Raw genomic sequence first — 17,747 nt, forward strand, 5'->3', positions numbered from 1 at the left:
ATGGCTTGCACTGTCGTGTTCTTATAGCTTTGGCAGGCCTAAAAATCTCAACAGACCATCTAACTATGTGGAGTGATTTTTTAGCCATTACATATTCACTGCATTTGCCTGCTTTCCACATGGCTACCAATAATCAGTAGATATCATGTCGGTTATTTATATTTGGAATTGGTGACTTGCCCAAAACCTCATAGTACCCAAAAGAAAATAAAGCCATCGCATACATGCAACAAAAGTTTAATGCACCCATGGAAGGGGAAGTAAATCGTGAAGATTTACACAACGGCACAACGACCTAAAGTTCACGAAGCTGGGATGCCCCCAGAGGTGAATGACACAACCTGTCAGCCAATCCCTTGGAGCAGCCGCTGACCTGCCTATCGATGCGAAGGACAACTGCAATGACAACTGCAAAGCTTGCAAGGCTGGGATGATAAATTTTTTCAATGACATCCACGTTGAAAGCCTAGCCCTTGAAGTGAACGGCATATAGAGTGCACACTTATCTCGCCACCACAACGATGACTGCTTCATAGCTCACAAGGCTGGGATAGCAAGTCTCATCGGAAGGCTGATCGTGCAGGCCTAGCCCTTGAAACCACCAGCTGTGTGCCTGCCAATATTCTGCGTCTTCATCGTGATGGGCACTCCAAGGTTTGCAAGGCTGGAACGCTGAGGTCATCCCATCTGAAATTTGGAAGCTTTGCCCTTCAAGCATCCAGTACCACCATGGCAGTGTTAAAGATGGGAGGAACTGCGAGGATCACTGGTGTTTACTAACAATTATGTGGGAGTAATATTAGCACACTAGAGCCAAAATGCAATGATAACCTTACTAAACTATCGGCATGGACTAGAGTAAATAAAATCAAAGTAAACCCAACTAAATCCAATGCAGTTATTTTTTGTGCTCAGAATAAAGCAGTTCCTCCGGTGAATTCATTTTACAAGACCAGCATATAGAAATAGTCACCGAGCACAAGGTTCTCGGTGTGTATTTTTCTGCCCATCTAACATGGGACACTCATGCTGTTTACATCTCCAGAAAACTGTCTGCAGTTACAGGTGTAATCTCACGCTGCTGCACATTTCTTCCCACAAGCGCTAAACTAAAAATATATTATGCCCTATTTTTTTCTCACATTAACTATTGCACACTGATATAGGCTACAAAACCTAAAAGAAATATGAACAAGCTTCTTGTATTGCAGAGGAAAATTATTTGCCTTATCGTTAACATTGAACCAACGTCGAGTGTTAATCCCACAATAGTATCATTCATTTTGATCTGTGTAGATAATATATATGAATTTCGTTTGTTACAAATAACATACTTTTCTTCCACAGGTATGAGTAATTTCCTCACACAACTTCCCTTGAATATCGTACACCAATAGTTAACACTCGTTCTACTGACACTTGGTCCTTACCACAGTTTAGAACCGATTACAAGCTGCAATCCTTGCTCAGAATCTGCCATTTTTTCTCAATAAACATAAAGATACTGCTGCTTTTAGTTGAAAACAACTGCGAACATACTTTGTGCACATGTAATCCGTATTTCTTCATATGTCGTTTAAGAAAACTTCTGTGTTATTGCTGTACTTGATTTGATGCTGTACTTGATTTGATGACTACTTCTGTATTGCTATTGTTATTTCATTTTGTCTGCTGCTGCCATGTAATGGTTTCCTGGGCCTTCGTCAAGCTGTTCATACAGCTTTTAGCCCAGGTGACCATCCAGATACTTGCTGGAGAATAAAATATGATTTGATTTGATTTGATTTGAATTATGTAGCATCCTTGTCTGTGCACTCACGAGTGCCCTAGGGACCTAAAAGACTGAATTATGGGACATTGAGTGGCTGAGAAGTATGGGAATATTCTTGCACACTGACATCAAAGAAAAGTGATAGAATACTTGCATCTATGTCACGAATAGTTGTTAAGTTCAACTTAGTTTGCTTTCAACATGAGTGACGTAGAGGCTTGTGAATTCATTGAATTGGACATCTGCTGCAGTAAGTGAAGCTCGAGGTCTGATTGACCAAATTAGACAAGAAAGCACGTTACACATCCGCTATGCCAACAGGGATTTTAATAAGCAGGCCATAGATAGAGCTGGGTTTGTTCACATGACTAGAGGATGCCCATTGATGAAGCTATATAAGTAACTCGGTCTAAAGAATGCTGCAAGAATTTAACACTACTTGAGTAGCGATATTCTCACAGTAAATAGATGTGTTGCAGAAGCAACAGTCATAGCTTCAAAAGCACAGAAACTCAGAGGCGAATCTGAATTTGTGCCACAAAAGCCATTCTGTTCTCTGTCAGCAGGTCTGCTATGCTGTGTCGGTCAATGGGTGCTGTGTCTGCCCTGAAGACGGCGACAGCTTTCCTTTAACTGGGACTGATAATCCATCTGGCACCACTGCTAAAGAAATGTTAAACATTTGTCCTAAAGACAAAAACGCAAAACAAAGCGGGAGGGGGGGGGGGGATGAAGCTTGCAGAAAAACGAGACGAGGATTCTTTGATATAAGGTGTGGCAGTTAGGATCAGAACCAGAACGATAAGTCAAAGGAGAGTTTTTGCACTTTCGTGTGTGATCAAACAGACAGGCATCATACTGAAGGCATCAAGAAGAGCACAAGGATGAAGCGAAGGCACTTGGCAGCTTGGACAGACAGAGTCACGCACTCGAATGCAGAAAAATTGCGGGAAATAACTCAAGCACCCGAATGCAAGAAAAGAGTGAAAATAATACTTTATGTTAAAAAAAAAAGGATTTCCTTTTGAACACTATAATAAAATAACTGCCCCACTGTACGATACATAAAACATTATAAACAGCTCCAAAATTGCATAACTGTGCAAACTCAACCTGAAAGCCTGAAATAGATGGAATAAAATTTGTTCCTTGTGAGCAAATCGGCCATCCCGATTTGCTCACAAGGTTGGTTGCTACTCCTCATGCAGAAGCGATAACCGTATGTTGCTGGTCCTGCCGTGCCCACGGCGTTTGATGTGCATTGCATATGAATGCTTAATTGTGTGCAAACTGCTCTTGTGCGGTGATGTAGAAAGCAACCCTGGCCCTCCTGTTCAGGAAATGTTCGATAAAATCATGAAATCCCAAACCATCATACAGCAGGAAATTTCGGAACTGAAAGCTTTCCAAAGTAAGCTAGATATATCTCTCAGCTCCTTAGCAACTAGATTAGATCGCATAGAACATCTGTTTGGCGACTTCAAGGCCGGTATTGAACCACTTGCTCCAATCGAACAGCTAGCATATGAATTCGATAAAGCAGTCATTTTCCAAGCAACATCAAAAGCTCACTGACCTGGAGGATCGCAGTCGTCGCTCGAATTCGATTATACATGGCATAATGGAAGATACCTCTGAAACTGAAGAGGAACTTAAAAATAAGGTGATTTCTGAGGTCTTTGAAAAACACCTTGGTGCCTCAACGTCATCCATTGCCCGTATACATAGAATAGGAAAAGCAAATAACAACTCAAACCGACCTGTAATCGCATTCTTCCAAGATTTTAATGAAAAAAAGGCCCTGTATGCAAATGTTGGTAAACTTAAAGGTTCGGCTTTTTCCATACAAAATGATTATTCTAAGGAGACACTAAGAAAACGAAAATTGCTCTGGGAATCTTGCAAAACCAAAAGGAAGGATGGAAAGAAGGCTTATCTCGTTCATGACAAGCTCAAAGTCGGCAACAGCATGTACGCTTGGAACGATTCAACTGAGCAACGGATTAGCCTTTCTCCTCTCTTCTAGTAACTCTGATTGACAGACCACCTTAGATAACCCAGCTCTTCGTGACCTTGTTATATTAAACATTAATGCCCAAAGCATAGTGAACAAGGCAACTGCCCTTGAGATCGCTCTGTTTACTCACAGCCCTGATATAGTTGTTATAACCGAGACTTGGCTTCTCTGTGATATCACTAATGATTGCATCTTTCCTCCACCATACACTGTATTTAGGCATGATAGGGGGTCACGAGGAGGTGGCGCAGCCATTTTACTAAAACCGAATGTTTCCGCTACAGTTCTAAATTCACCAGAAAACCATGAAAGCCTTGCTCTGAAAATCGCGTATCTTGGCTACACTTTCATATTATGTGAACTGTTTAGGCCCCCTAATTCAGATCTGGACTATCTGCATAGGCTGCAGGATTTTTTGTTCAACTACAGAAATAAAAAATTGATACTTGCAGGGGATTTCAATCTGCCAACCATAAACTGATCTAACGAAAACCTTGGATGTTCTGAAAATGCTGACGCTATCTATGATATAATGTTGTCCCACAACCTTCAGCAAATAGTCACCGAACCAACTTAGTCAATCTTAGATTTAATATTCATAAAACGCTCTTTTTGTGATTACACAGTGTCTGTTCATGACGGGATATCTGATCACAAGTTAGTAATCGTACCTTTACCTGTAGTCCACGGACGTATAGAAAAAGCAAAGCATAAGAACGTAAAAGATTATTCAAAAGCACTGGATGAATCCACCCTTGATTACTTGGAATTGGCTTATGAAAGCTTTGAGGGAACCAGTGTCACACAGTTATGGAACACATTCAAGGAACACTGTAAATATTGTATCAATAGCTTCATACCCGATAAGAAGAAGCACTTAAAGAAAGCAAATCCCTGGTAAATCGCCACATTATTCACCTAAAACGAAGGCTTAAACGGCTGAAAAAAGCTAAGAACGCCAGTGCTAGTCAGTTAGATATTTTAGCAGAAGAGCTTTCTTCTAGCATTAAATCAGCAAAAAAAACATTACTTTACAGAGAGTCTTCCACAATTTATGCGAAATGATCCCCATAAATTTTGGGATCACCTTCGAACTTCCCACAAGCAAATAAATCAAATCACTATGCATAACAACATGATTACGTGTTCTCAATCAATTGCTACGCATTTCAATGCCTACTTTCATTCTGTATTTTCTGAAGAAAGTGCCAATAAACATGTGTTTGACCTTCCACCTGAAGAATCAATCACTGTATCCTACGAAGGTGTTGTTGAATCCCTACTCCGGTTAGATACCAAAAGTTCGCGTGGTCCAGATTACATACCAAACGCCTTCTTACGCCGTTATGCTGAATCATTAGCTCATTTCTTAACAAACATTTTCTGTTTATCCTTATCGTCTTTTTCATTGCCCCCCAACTGGCTAACAGCCAGAGTTGTGCCTGTGCACAAAAAAGGGGACCGCGCATGTTTAAGCAATTACCATCCGATTTCTTTGACGAGTACCTGCTGCAAACTAATCGAACACATTATCGCTAACCACATACTTGAAATATTAAACTCTAAAGGATACTTGTCTCCATTTCAACACGGCTTCAGGAAAGGTTTTTCAACTGTCACGCAGTTGGTTACTGCTATCCATAACTTTAGTTCCGTATTAGATAAATCTGGACAACTGGACATAATTTTTTTAAACTTCAGCAAAGCGTTTGATAAAGTTCCCCGTAATAAACTTCTTGAAAAACTGAAATTAATAGGCGTGCCCTTGACCTTCGTAAACTGGATTGCTTCCTACCTACAAAATCAAACACAGTTTGTGGATATCGGTGGCATCTCTTCCACGTTACTTCCAGTGACATCTGGCGTGCCACAAGGAAGTGTCCTAGGTCCACTGTTATTTTTGGTTTATATAAACGACATCGTGTGTTCCATTGATAGAAATGTTAAAATTGGTTTATTTGCCGATGACTGCATGCTGTACACCCCAAAAAGTTCTGTGGCTGACCAAATATTACTGTATGATGCTTTCCGCGAAATTGTGGCCTGGTGTGACAGATCAGGAATGGTCTTCAATTCTGATAAGACTGTGCTTTTGCGCATGACAAGAAAGAAACGTCCTATCCACTTTAGTTACTCTGCTTACAGCACTACTATCTCGGAAGTCGAAAAATACAAATATTTAGGTGTTTTAATAAATTCACAGCTTAACTGGAGCGACCATGTTGATTACATCTGTTCATCTGTGTTAAAAAACTTGTATTTCTGAAACACAAGCTCAAAGGAGCACCCAGTCACGTTAAGCTATTAGCTTATAACTCTTATTCGGCCCAAACTTGAGTATGCGGCTATAGTGTGGGAGCCGTACACCAAAAAAGATATAGCAAAAATAGAAAACGTGCAAAGACGGGCTGTGCGCTTCATTTACAATAAATTCAAGAGAACTGATTCCCCATCTGCTTTAATGGCCTCCAACGAAATGAAACCTCTTCATATGAGACGGAAAATTGCTCGATTAACGTTTCTTCATTCACTCATCCAGGGAAAGTTTGGAATTTCTTCTTCACCTTATGTTACACCTTCAACTACACGAAAAACCCGTCACCAACATACCCATGCCCTAACACCATATTTTGCGAAAACAAACTTGTTTAAGTACTCATACTTTCCGCACACAATAAACGATTGGAATGCACTGCCTGAACAGATTGTCTCAAGTGACAGTTTTGAAAGAAATCTTAGCAATGAATTTTGATGTGCAGATTGATGTGCAATGTATTATTTCCTTTGACTCGTTTCGCTCATTGGTGTCATGTGTCAAACCTTTTGTCTATGTAATAACTTTATGGCGTTTGTAAATATGCCTTGTTATCTGCCCTTCCTGCTTGGACCACATGAGGTCTGCAGTATTATGTAAATAAATAAATAAAATGTCCTTGCATTCATGCTGGACGGCAATATTTTTCAGTTCTACCCTGCCCCCTCACTCTAGGTCTTTGTCCAGAGAAGGATTGCCCACTGCTTGAGTGCCCATGACAGAGTCGATGCTGCTTCAAGCTTCAACAATTCTTGTGCCAGTTACAGCTATGCAAGCCAATATTTGCACCAAGAAAATGTTACTTAGCTCCTTCAGGTTTTTCAAATAAAGTACTTCACCAACAAAGCTATGCCCGGGGGCTATCCCCCTTCGACTTTTCTTTGGCATTTACAACACATCCTCAGACCATAAATGCTTATTCAAAGCACCCGATACACTTTAGGCCGAACATCGTCTGCAATGTTCCATTTGAAGAGGTACTGACATGATATCTTCAATTATTCCTTTTTTTTTCTCGTTAAATTAAGGCTTTCGAGCTCTAAAAATATAATAACAAGCCTTGGAGTGGCGTGATTTAGCTTTCCCAGAGCCGGTTTCGGTTTTGTTTTCTAGGAGGATACTGTAGTGACATCACGACACAGTATGTGGTCACGTGGGAGAAGGACATTGCGACGTTTTGACACTCTCTTGAGGCCTCCGGCTAGCTCAGTCGACTTGTGCGCTGCTAATTGTGAAGACCAATGTAGCAACATAGCGGACGACTGAATGAGCTAGAGCGAGTGTCGTAACATCGCAATGTCCTGCTCCCACATGATCATATACTGCATCGTGACATCAGGGCATAGTATCCTCCTGGCAAACAAAATTGGCTGTAAAGAAGCTACTATATTAAATTATTTACAGCGTTTTGAGGTTTCACCTCTCTAATGCTGTCTGTCGTCTTCTCTCCACCCATCTTCAGCACTGTTAAATTCAATCATAAACGTGCACTAACCAGCTCAGTTAAGCACACTCGTGCAGTATGTACTATCAAACGCTTCTTTATCCCCTTCCATGTCGCACTGCTACCCCGATAGGGGTGAAATGTAAAGACACCCATGTATTGTGCATTTGGCGCACATTAAGGAAACCCAGATGGTCATAATTAATGCGGAATCCCCCACTTCAGTGTGCCTCGTAATCATATCATGATTTTGACATGTAAAACCCCACAATTCATTTCATTCTGACGAGAAATGGCTAACATATTTTTATAACCTTAGTTGGCAACGTGTTTTACCTGCTCAGAAAGAATAAATTTGCTTCTTGTGCTGTCCCATGGATTATGCATTGCCTTCGATCAAAAGCCTGACTAAGCATTGAGACACATCTTGGCTTGTCTATGGCATTGCTAGAGAATGCAAAGTACTGTTTATGAGCTGAGCTTGTCTTTGGCCGTCTTTAGCAAAAAGCCACGGACGAACCTAGCTCATCGAAGGCACGGAAAATGTTAAACATACCACAATGTGTACAAGTATTTCATTTCAGAATCAAGTAGGGGAACACAAGCTGCACACCTGGCAAGTATTGCTTGTGCAATTGACGGAAAGCTAAGTCTACCAATCTTGCTAGAAAGCACGCCTGAAATTATGTACGTCAGCGATTCCAAAACTAGACAGCAAGGACAAAAGTCTAAGAATGCAAGGCATGCGGTGAAAAATGTTGGGTAGCTTTTGCAAAGAAACTGCAGGTAAATTATTAGGCTACTATGAAAATGCCTTTGGCAGACCAGTTCTTTTTAATACTAAGCTTGGTGACACAAAATTGCATTGCTTAGACAAAGGAATACTGTTAAGAGCGTGGGTCATGGCTTTCAGTGAAAGGCAATAATGAAGAACAAGTCTTAACACAGCCACCTACATGCTCTTTCTGTTTGGACAATGATTTAAAGCAAAGGGGGGGGCTCAGTAGCAGATTAAGAATAATGTATGTAGGACCTGCCACACATCATTAACAATGGCAGGTGACATCGGTGGTATTTCTGGCTCCTGTTCCAAACAATAAAATATGAACCAGATTCTCTCTACAATGACTACTTTTTCATCAGGTTTAAATATTACCCTTTTTTATACACCTAAATTTATAAAAAGGAGCTGCAGACAGGCTTCACACAAATCAGGTAGCAATGTCTTTTGACAAATGAGCTTAATAGCATCAGCATTAGGCCTATTTCCACAATCCAGTTCATGAAGTACTACTTGGAACGTATACAGAGGAAAGGTCACTTATATTGATATTAATTAGAGCTGCACGAATCTCGGAACTTTCAAGCAACCAGAGGGGCTCCATGCTGTAATGTCTTCCTAGTTGTATTAGCATGTATGGAATACAGGTTTAGTCATATATGTACACTAAAGGCAAAACATTTTTATTAGTGACCATGGTTCTTTCTTTTGTGTCTCTTTTTCAACTTGGAAGGAGAGAAATGAGTGCAAGATGATGGTTGTTGGTACATTTAGATTGCCACAACAGAGTGATTAATGAAAATAGAGTTGCTGTGATCCCGTTAAACGCGTATCCAATATATAAAGAAGTGAACCTTAGCAAAGCTGCACAACCATAAGTCAAGTCGATTCAAGTGCATATACTAGTTAAAAAAACAAGCTTAAAATATAACGTACCAAATATTAATTTAGCCGTCATATATACCACTCATAGGTGCTAGCGTGGCTGAGTTAGTGATCAGAAATGATCCTACAAAAAAATCATTGTTGTATAAAAAACAAAATCCATGTTCCTGCTAGGGTTTGGGTTCATGACTTAATTTATAAGCCAGGTGTTCCATACATGACATGGCAGCAGTTACATTCGTTTCTTTCTAATGCAGACACAATCCAATAATTGTAACCCAGTGTATTTGACCACATTTGAATGTTTCAACAATTCAAATGCTGAACTCTTAAGAGTACTAAAAGTGAAATATTTTCATGTGGGTAGTACGTTCCATCAGTCAGTACAGCCCTCCTTAGTCCACTATAACTGCTGTCTTAAATATTAAATGATGTGCAATATTGGGAGATGTTGAACAAGTAAGCATCGGAAGATAAATAAATTTTGTACACCACAGGTCTTAGAACAGTTACCCATTGACAAAAAGCTCATAAAATTGACATCGTGCTTAAGAAGCACGAGTATGTTAAAGTGATCAAAGGCTTTGCAAGTTTAAAAGCCGTCCATCAAGAAAGATGTGTTTTCAGGTAACACTATATCATAGTAAATACAAAGGGCAAGTGGAACAGTAGGAGCTCCAGATTATATTTGGTCATGGCCAGGACATTACGTGAAATGATTATGAGATACTTTCAGCTGTCCACAGAGTTGACATTGCAAGCCTTACTTTAATTAGAAGGTTTAATTCCTAAAAGGCTGCCACAGTAGGTTGACGCCTACTTGTATGTAATGGTTCATTTGAAGTTCTGTGGATTGTTTTCGTCACCCCACTTGGGAGAACCCTTAGCACACCCCTTTTACTATCGTAAACTAATCCTTGCCTTCAAAGCTTTCCACTTCCCCTTTCCATAGCCTTCATTTTACTCTTACGCACCTGCTTATCCTCCTTGACCCTTGCGAGCGATGAGCTATGTGGAAATCAGTTGTTAATAAGGCAAGTCCCTTTGTCCAAACATTGACTCCAGGCAGAAGATTCTCTTGTTCAGTGACTGTCAGTCATTTAATTTATTGTGTGGTGCTCTACTTGCTCGACACAAAACCTTGCACAATAAGGTGTAATTTAAAGCCACCATTAATTTCTGGCAAAGTGGTACCTTAGTTGGCCAGGCCATATCTAGTTATAACTACAAGGGCATCTCAGTCATTCAAGTGAGTATGGGAAAGAACATTTCAACAATAACTTTCGTTTATTCTCACATAAGAATAAGTTATTCTAACAGGGCTGCCTTTGTGAAAAGCAGTTCCTGCCTTTTACACATATAATCGAAGCCAGATTCAAAACCATGCATGTTTAGAGTGTTCAAAAAACAGCGCTATCTTTTACAAGTCCTCCATCGTTAACCTGCACAACGCCTTGTATTACATTGGAAACAGGAAGGGAAAAAAATGTAAATATAAAACATAAAAATGAGAAAATCATTGCACATTGTCCAAGTTTCTAAATACTAGCACATACAGCTTTAATGGACGACTGAAAACAGCAGACAGAATGATCGAATCACTGATCGGTAGCGCACACCAAAAGACACGTAGTATGAGCGGAATGAGTACTGATTTGCAGGGACTAGTTGTCAGATCACTGTGACCATTGTGAATATATGGACAGCAGTTCATGGCGAGAACCACTAATTTGTTAGTCACGGCGCAACGAGTAAAGAATATGTACTTCTGACATGCAGCTTCATTGCAGTACAACGTAATAATGAACCTCACTGACAAAAAACTAGAAAGTTGGAAACATCTCACTCGCACGCAGACACTAAAACGACGAAACTCAAGCTAAACAGCTATTGGCTTAATTTTCCGGATGGTTTATTGTACCGGCCGTGTCTGCTGTGCCCGGGGCACAGCAGACGAAAGGTGCCCGAAATGTCTACGGTCACCTATGACGTCACGTCCGCTATAACCCATGATGTCACATCCGCTCATTTTCATGGCGGCCGTCTTGTGTGTGTGTGTGTAGTGATTATTAGGTGAAGGGAAGAGAGAAGTGCAGTAGGCCGTCTTACGGAGCCGGCTGCGCTGCGAAACGGTCCGTATTCCGTGCCCACTTAGAGCGTGAGTAATTCATCTTTCCACGCTGTATGCGTGTAATAAAGGATTGGGGCTGTGAGCAGTTTGATGCGTTACCATTAGGTACCTTGTGCGCATATTTTGCCTCCTGGCCGCGTCAAATTGCAGCCGGCATGTGGAATGGGCCGTGGCATCTTGTATGGAGCTGCTCATGTGAGTGGTATTGCCTCCGTCAGGATCGTCAGTGCGTGCACAGAACCATTCAGTAGTCTGGTTCAGGGGAGAATGCGCGAAAGAGAGAGGACGTAAGAAAACACTGGCATGACGAGCTGTTCCGTCAGATCGCGTTACATCGCGCTTTTTTTCTAAGACCATCTCGCTCGAGCGAGAGGATCGTAGAACAGCATTACTACTGCTTTTTTACAGCTTTGCTGCGGCTCATTTAATCATCACCTGCATTCTTTTAATAATACAAATGACATCGCTGCGCGGAAGAGCGTCTCTTGAAGTTTCCAAACAAGAGCCAATGCCGTCGTGCTTGCTGCATACACGCTTGCCTTTCCTAACGCAGTTAAGACGCGGCACTAGCTCTGCTACTGCGTGATACAGGGTCACTGTGATAAGAAAATTAAAAAGAACAAACGAAATTAAGGCAGAAAATATCAAACGTTGCCAAGCGTGATAAACGGACCTGCCTCGCCAGATGAGTTGAAGAAATCGGCGTCCTGAAGACTAGTGTTACTAGTCAGTAGTAGTGTAGCAACTAGTGTAGCAGTAGACTAGTGTTACGCGGTGAAGCATGTCAGAACTGAAGAGTGACCGCTTTCACCGACATAAATAATATGTGTTCCTTAATGATGTACGCGTGCACCTGCCATCTCCTGTTACATTACGCGCGCCGAGTCGCCTAAGTGTACTGGCCGGCCTTCAGCGCTATTTCGGACGTGGCTGTGATGCTTTGAACCGTTGGTTTGTCGACCTCGTAAGCCAGTTAATGTTTACACGGCCATTTTTTTTCTGAGCTGTTGATTTCTTCCATAATAGCTACGTAATTTCGTAGTTTCCTGTTCAACTGCTTTGGTCATATGCGAGTCAAGGTGTTCTCTTTAGTCGAGCGCAGTTTTCGAAAGCGAAACGACGCTTTTGCATCAGCATATAGTGCCGTCGCCCATTTACAACACAGTCATTCAATGTAATTTTTTTATGTCACTGGGAAACCGCCGAACGCAGGGAACTCACTCGCATGCGGGGAATTGCATAACTAGCCACGGGATTACCGTGCCTCGAGCTGCTTTGCATCAAAGGCCAGGTACCCTTGCTATGATTCACCGCAACATATTTTGTATGTCTAACCGCTTAACATATTTGTATTGCGGTGAAGCTAACCTTACGGAACCGAATTTCGCAACGCTTTTTAGACTCCTGCATCTCTACCAGCCACTACCAAACGCTTGTCGGTACAGTACGTCTCTTGGCAAAGGTCCAGGTAAATCTCCTCTGTTGGGAGTTGGGGGGACTCACGTATATGAAAACGGCCAAGGAAAGCAGTTGCCCTGATGAAGGCACGCTCCCCTGTCGAAACATTTGCACCAGCCTGTTCGACCACCGTTATCACCGCAACATATTTGTGTGTTGCGGTGAAGCATGCCGATATTGGGAAAGATTTACGTGAATCTGAAATGTATGGTTTCTGTCAGCGACTAACCTAATGTTCTACTCTCATCAAAGCAGATTTTCGTGGCAGGATGCATGATGTCTTGAGAACTTTTGTTGCCTAAAGCCATACATGCCAGGTTAGCTCTTGTCACAATAATACGCTTTACCGCAATACACAAGAGGCCCCGCTGCAGGACACGCCCGCTGTAGTTAGCCAAAACCTTATGTGATGGTTCACTGCAAAACACCTCCTGTATTGCGGTGAATCGTAATAAAGCACATTTGTCAGTTTAGAATGTAAAGACCCTTGCCCTTCGCTTTTGTAATAATATGACTCAGTTTAATGAGAACATGTATTCACTGCTAAAAACATCCACATTGAAATGGAGATATGAACACTGATGGCAGCCTGTGTGATGTTTTATCCCTTTACTTTTTTGTGTACCTGTCACGCTGCCATTATTAAATTTTCCTGTACTTTGTTAGGTGCTGACGTACATAACATTACAGCCACTGTGTAATTAGTGTTGAAGGACCAGTGTGATGGCCTTACTCAAGAAAGGTTCGGGTTATGTTGTTGTGAAGGTTTTTTTTTAGAGGTAGCTTTCTGAGAAGAAATCAGATGTCAGGAAATAGATCTCAATGGCACAGTAATCTTGGCTGCCTTTTGCTCAAACGTGCCCTAGACATAATGGAGTGATTTGCACTTGCAACTGGACAGCAGCCGTAGCTTGCTTGGGAGACCAGTGATATGGCATATTTTATCAAACTAGGTGACACATAGCATTACCAGTCCAAATAGAGACCTGTTTAAATGTTTGTCACCTTTAACACCTACATTTTCGACCATGAATTCAGAAAAATCTGTAGCACATTTATAACCTAGATTTTAAATGCTGTATAAGTTGGCTTCTTGTTCACTGCAGCTGTGCTCGGGTTCTGTCCAAACGGGAGAGCACTTCTGCACAGCTTATTAGGGAATATTCTTATTTACATACCTTCTTTTTATTTATCTCGCCTACAATCACAATCAAATGTTTATGGCACATGAATGTGCTGTGCATGAATCTAACTTACAATGCCATGTTCAACAGCACAGTGCATGTAGCTTGTGTTGGTTCATTCAAGCTAAGCATTGCTACAGCCTTTAACTGTAGGTATCATGGTATGAGAGCAGAGAAATGAATATGCAAGGACAGTTGGGCACATTGAGACAACATCTTTGTTGTGTGTGAAAAGGTGACAGATACACAATATGGGGAGAACGCATGCACTTTCATATTTTCTCGCGCACAAAAAAAGCCGGAGTAATAAGGTTTCTTCACTGTGCCATAGAAACTATATGTTTGCTCTCAAAGGTAATTCTGATTCATTGGATATGTTCCTGTGCTGTGTTTATTTTCTTGAGTGTGCTTTAGTTTTTGCACGTTTATGTTTCAAACTCGTTTTTATTTTCACAGACTGAACATCCCACGTCTTGGTTTGACTTCCTGGTACAGGATACTTGCACTTAGCATGGAGTGATGAAGCAGAGCAGTGTACTTTTATTAAATGTGCAGATTTTAGCAGTATAACAGCAGTTCATTAAAAAAACGTGTGCTGAAAATAAAGTGTTCTTACCCACATTCTTCGTTGTCTATTTATTTATTTATTAATACTGTCAACCCTCATAGAGGGTCATAACAGAGAGGACAATACAATTACATAAATCAAATATGGACAATGTCAATGCACGTAAAGTTGCTTAACACTTGTCAATTCACAGTTAATAAGATGTTCACTTGAATGCTGTTCAGCACACTTCTGACATTTATCAAAATACGTACAATGAATATCAAGTCGCACATATCACTTGGCACTTCAAAACTAAATCTAAAACTCCCATAAATATGCCTCAGCAGCATTTTCAAAGTCGGTGACATCCTTTAGGCTAACAATAGCGTTTGGCAATTGGTTGCACATTTCTATCGCATCCAGGAAAAATGAGTATCGATGTGTATCACTGTTGGTATGGTCCGGCTTTATGACGTAGTCGTGGTTAGTTCGCGGGTATCTTTTGCCTGGAGCATGTAGATATTTGAGCTTATCAACCTTAAGTTGATCCTGCATTATTTGATAGAGCACCTTCAGCCTATATATTTCCTACGTACCTCAAGAAGATCGAAGTTGCAACGCTGTAACATAAGCGTGACCGATTCCTTCCTTCGGTATGTCGAACAAATAAAACGCGCCGCCAGACTCTGTATCCTTTCCAACTTCCTCTTAAGCGTCACTTGATGGGGACTCCAAACAACGCTGAATATTCTAGTATCATCCTAATGAAAGCGGTGTATGCAATAAGTTTTACATTACGCGATGCACGTTCCAGTCTTTTTTTCTAAGAAAATATAACTTTTGATAGGCAGTCATGCAGACGTTATCTATATGTTGGTTCCATGTCAATTTTGCTCATAATCCTGCATTCTCTTCAGCAAAACCACTTATATGGGGAACTGATCATGATAAGTGCTCATGAGCATTTTAAAGAACAGCCTTGAACCCTACTCATGCACTGGTAAAATGTATAGATGCAGTGAAATTGAAACAGAAGGCAAAATAGCAAACATGATGCAGTATTTGTCAGACAATTATGTCAGCAATTTTTGCATAAAATGATTTACTTAGAGCATACTAGCACTACAAAGCACCCATCTTTCTTGTTAGGCATACATTACTACAAGGTCTTTAAAGGTGGCCACAAGAGAGATGCTGGCTTTAATGAGGAACTATAGAGGTTAAAGGCAGCCATGAAAATGTATTAAGAAATTATGCAATGCATAGCATTTACTCAGTTCAGAGAGCTTCCAAAGTTGCCATAAGGCATTGATAGCTGTGGATGAGGGAACAGTTGTAGCCCTATTTGGAGCATGAGAAATGAACATTAAGATCGAAACATAAGTAACAACTCGTAATGCAATAAAAAATCTTGCTATACTTTTAAAAAGACAGTGAAATGAAATTAGTGACACAATTTCCTTGTCTTTTTACTTCATTTAGGTTCAATATACTTATTTTAGTAACACAAAAAAGCAGAGTGGTGAAGCACATAAGAAAAATGCTAGTCTGTTTTTATATTCTGCTTTCTCTAAATTCAAAGTTCAGTAAAGTTAACTTAGAAAGCTACGGTGAAGCCATTGCTTCAGCCTGTATGGTGCATAACAGCAGCAATCGCCAGCCTAACTGCTTGGGTTTACAGTGCCTTATTTGTATTGTATACATTCTAAGTGCTGAGCTACTGGAAGATTGATTAAGGTGACCAACATGCTGAACCAGTAGTTTACTGAGTAAAATACATGGAGAAGGGTGGAAAGATAGGACAGAGAACAGGGGATGTATTCTGTGTCCATCTAGTGGAAATGTCCATTTCATCCACTCCTGAAGTTCTGATTGGCTGGGCTGGCATATGCATGAGAAGGAGACATGCTCCCCCAACTAATTTGCACTTCAGCAGAAGAGGATATGGACATGTCCACTAGATGAATACTTACAAAGCTATTTAATAAAGTACTTCTGTAACCAACATGCCTGCTATGCCATCCTTGCTTTCAATGTCTGTCTTAGTAAAAGTGTGAAAGAACCAGGTTTGGTGCATGAAAAGTTTTCCTGAGGGTGTGTTCCTTGAAGCCCGTAGTGGTAATCACAGGAAACGGGGGTGGATACAGAGTAGCACCAAAGGGCAAGCCTTCATCAAAACAAATATGGAGGGAAGTGACTGCATGCTCAAACTTGTCAGCTCACAAGTTTGCCAAGACCAAGTGATATCAGAAGTTGATGAAGCCTACATGGTTAATGTATAACCGCTTAGGCCAAAATTATTTAGATACTTTTTATGAGGACTACATATTTACTGGAAATCTCAAAATAATTATGTTTGTGCAGAATACCTTCCACTAGTTGTGGCGTCCTTGAAAGAATGAAAATGTTTGAGTTGTACTTGTGTGGTGCATGAAGTTACTTTAAAAAAAAACTCAGCAATGGAAACAAAATGCCAAGAGTAGTATTCGAAATAAATTGCCACCTCTTTAGGGCTAGATGAATTCAAATAATAATAAGCAAATGAAGATCGGGCATACAAGATATATGTTTCGGCTCCCACTTGAAAGCCTTGTTCACAAAGATTGTGAACAAAGCTCCAGTTGAACCAGTTCTTATTTTTAATTTTTATGGTTGGCATCTAATTTTAAACTACCTACCGTGCCTCTTTTGACAAAACCAGACAGGCTGCCGTCAAACTCTTCACTACTTCAATGCAAATAATTGCAGGTTGGCAAATACATTTTTCTAATAGGAATAGTAGGTAACGAATAGTCAAACACTGATGCATACAGTTACAGCAGGCATATTTATCTTGGAATTCAGCACCACGCTTATATTGTCTAGTAAAAAAAGGACAGCTATCAAGGAAGATTAGGATTATATTTAAGCAAAAGTAATTATACCTCATATACTTAAAGCAGATGTGGTGCTTCGGAAGAATCACGTCCAAACTGCACACACTAAAACATTAAGCTGGGATATTCAAAAAGACAAGTACATGTTTTGCTCGCCAAGTGACTTTTAGTGTGCTCAATTATGTAAAGTGTGCTATTATATGATCAATGTAATTTGCTAATGTAAAGAAAGAACAAGCCAGGATCTCTTGCTTCATATATATGTGCTGAATCAAGAAGGTAATTAAGGAAGAAGAACACCAGAAATAAACACGAATATTTGTGTGCTTTCTGGCA

The 17,747-nt window shown here is 40.5% G+C and overlaps 2 long non-coding RNA genes across 2 annotated transcripts; one reads left to right on the top strand and one right to left on the bottom strand.

Moving 5' to 3' along the window:
• Positions 1 to 221: 221 nt before the first annotated feature.
• On the bottom strand, positions 222 to 5,624 carry LOC129388220 (uncharacterized). Its single transcript, XR_008615250.2, has 2 exons — positions 3,348 to 5,624; positions 222 to 687 (listed from the first exon to the last, which is right to left on the bottom strand). It is a non-coding gene; the product is annotated as an uncharacterized lncRNA (long non-coding RNA).
• A 5,630-nt stretch (positions 5,625 to 11,254) lies between these two features.
• On the top strand, positions 11,255 to 14,606 carry LOC126544492 (uncharacterized). Its single transcript, XR_007602168.2, has 2 exons — positions 11,255 to 11,370; positions 14,442 to 14,606. It is a non-coding gene; the product is annotated as an uncharacterized lncRNA (long non-coding RNA).
• Positions 14,607 to 17,747: the final 3,141 nt, after the last annotated feature.

Source organism: Dermacentor andersoni, chromosome 1 (assembly GCF_023375885.2).
Source record: "Dermacentor andersoni chromosome 1, qqDerAnde1_hic_scaffold, whole genome shotgun sequence".
Taxonomy (NCBI): Eukaryota; Metazoa; Arthropoda; class Arachnida; order Ixodida; family Ixodidae; genus Dermacentor; species Dermacentor andersoni.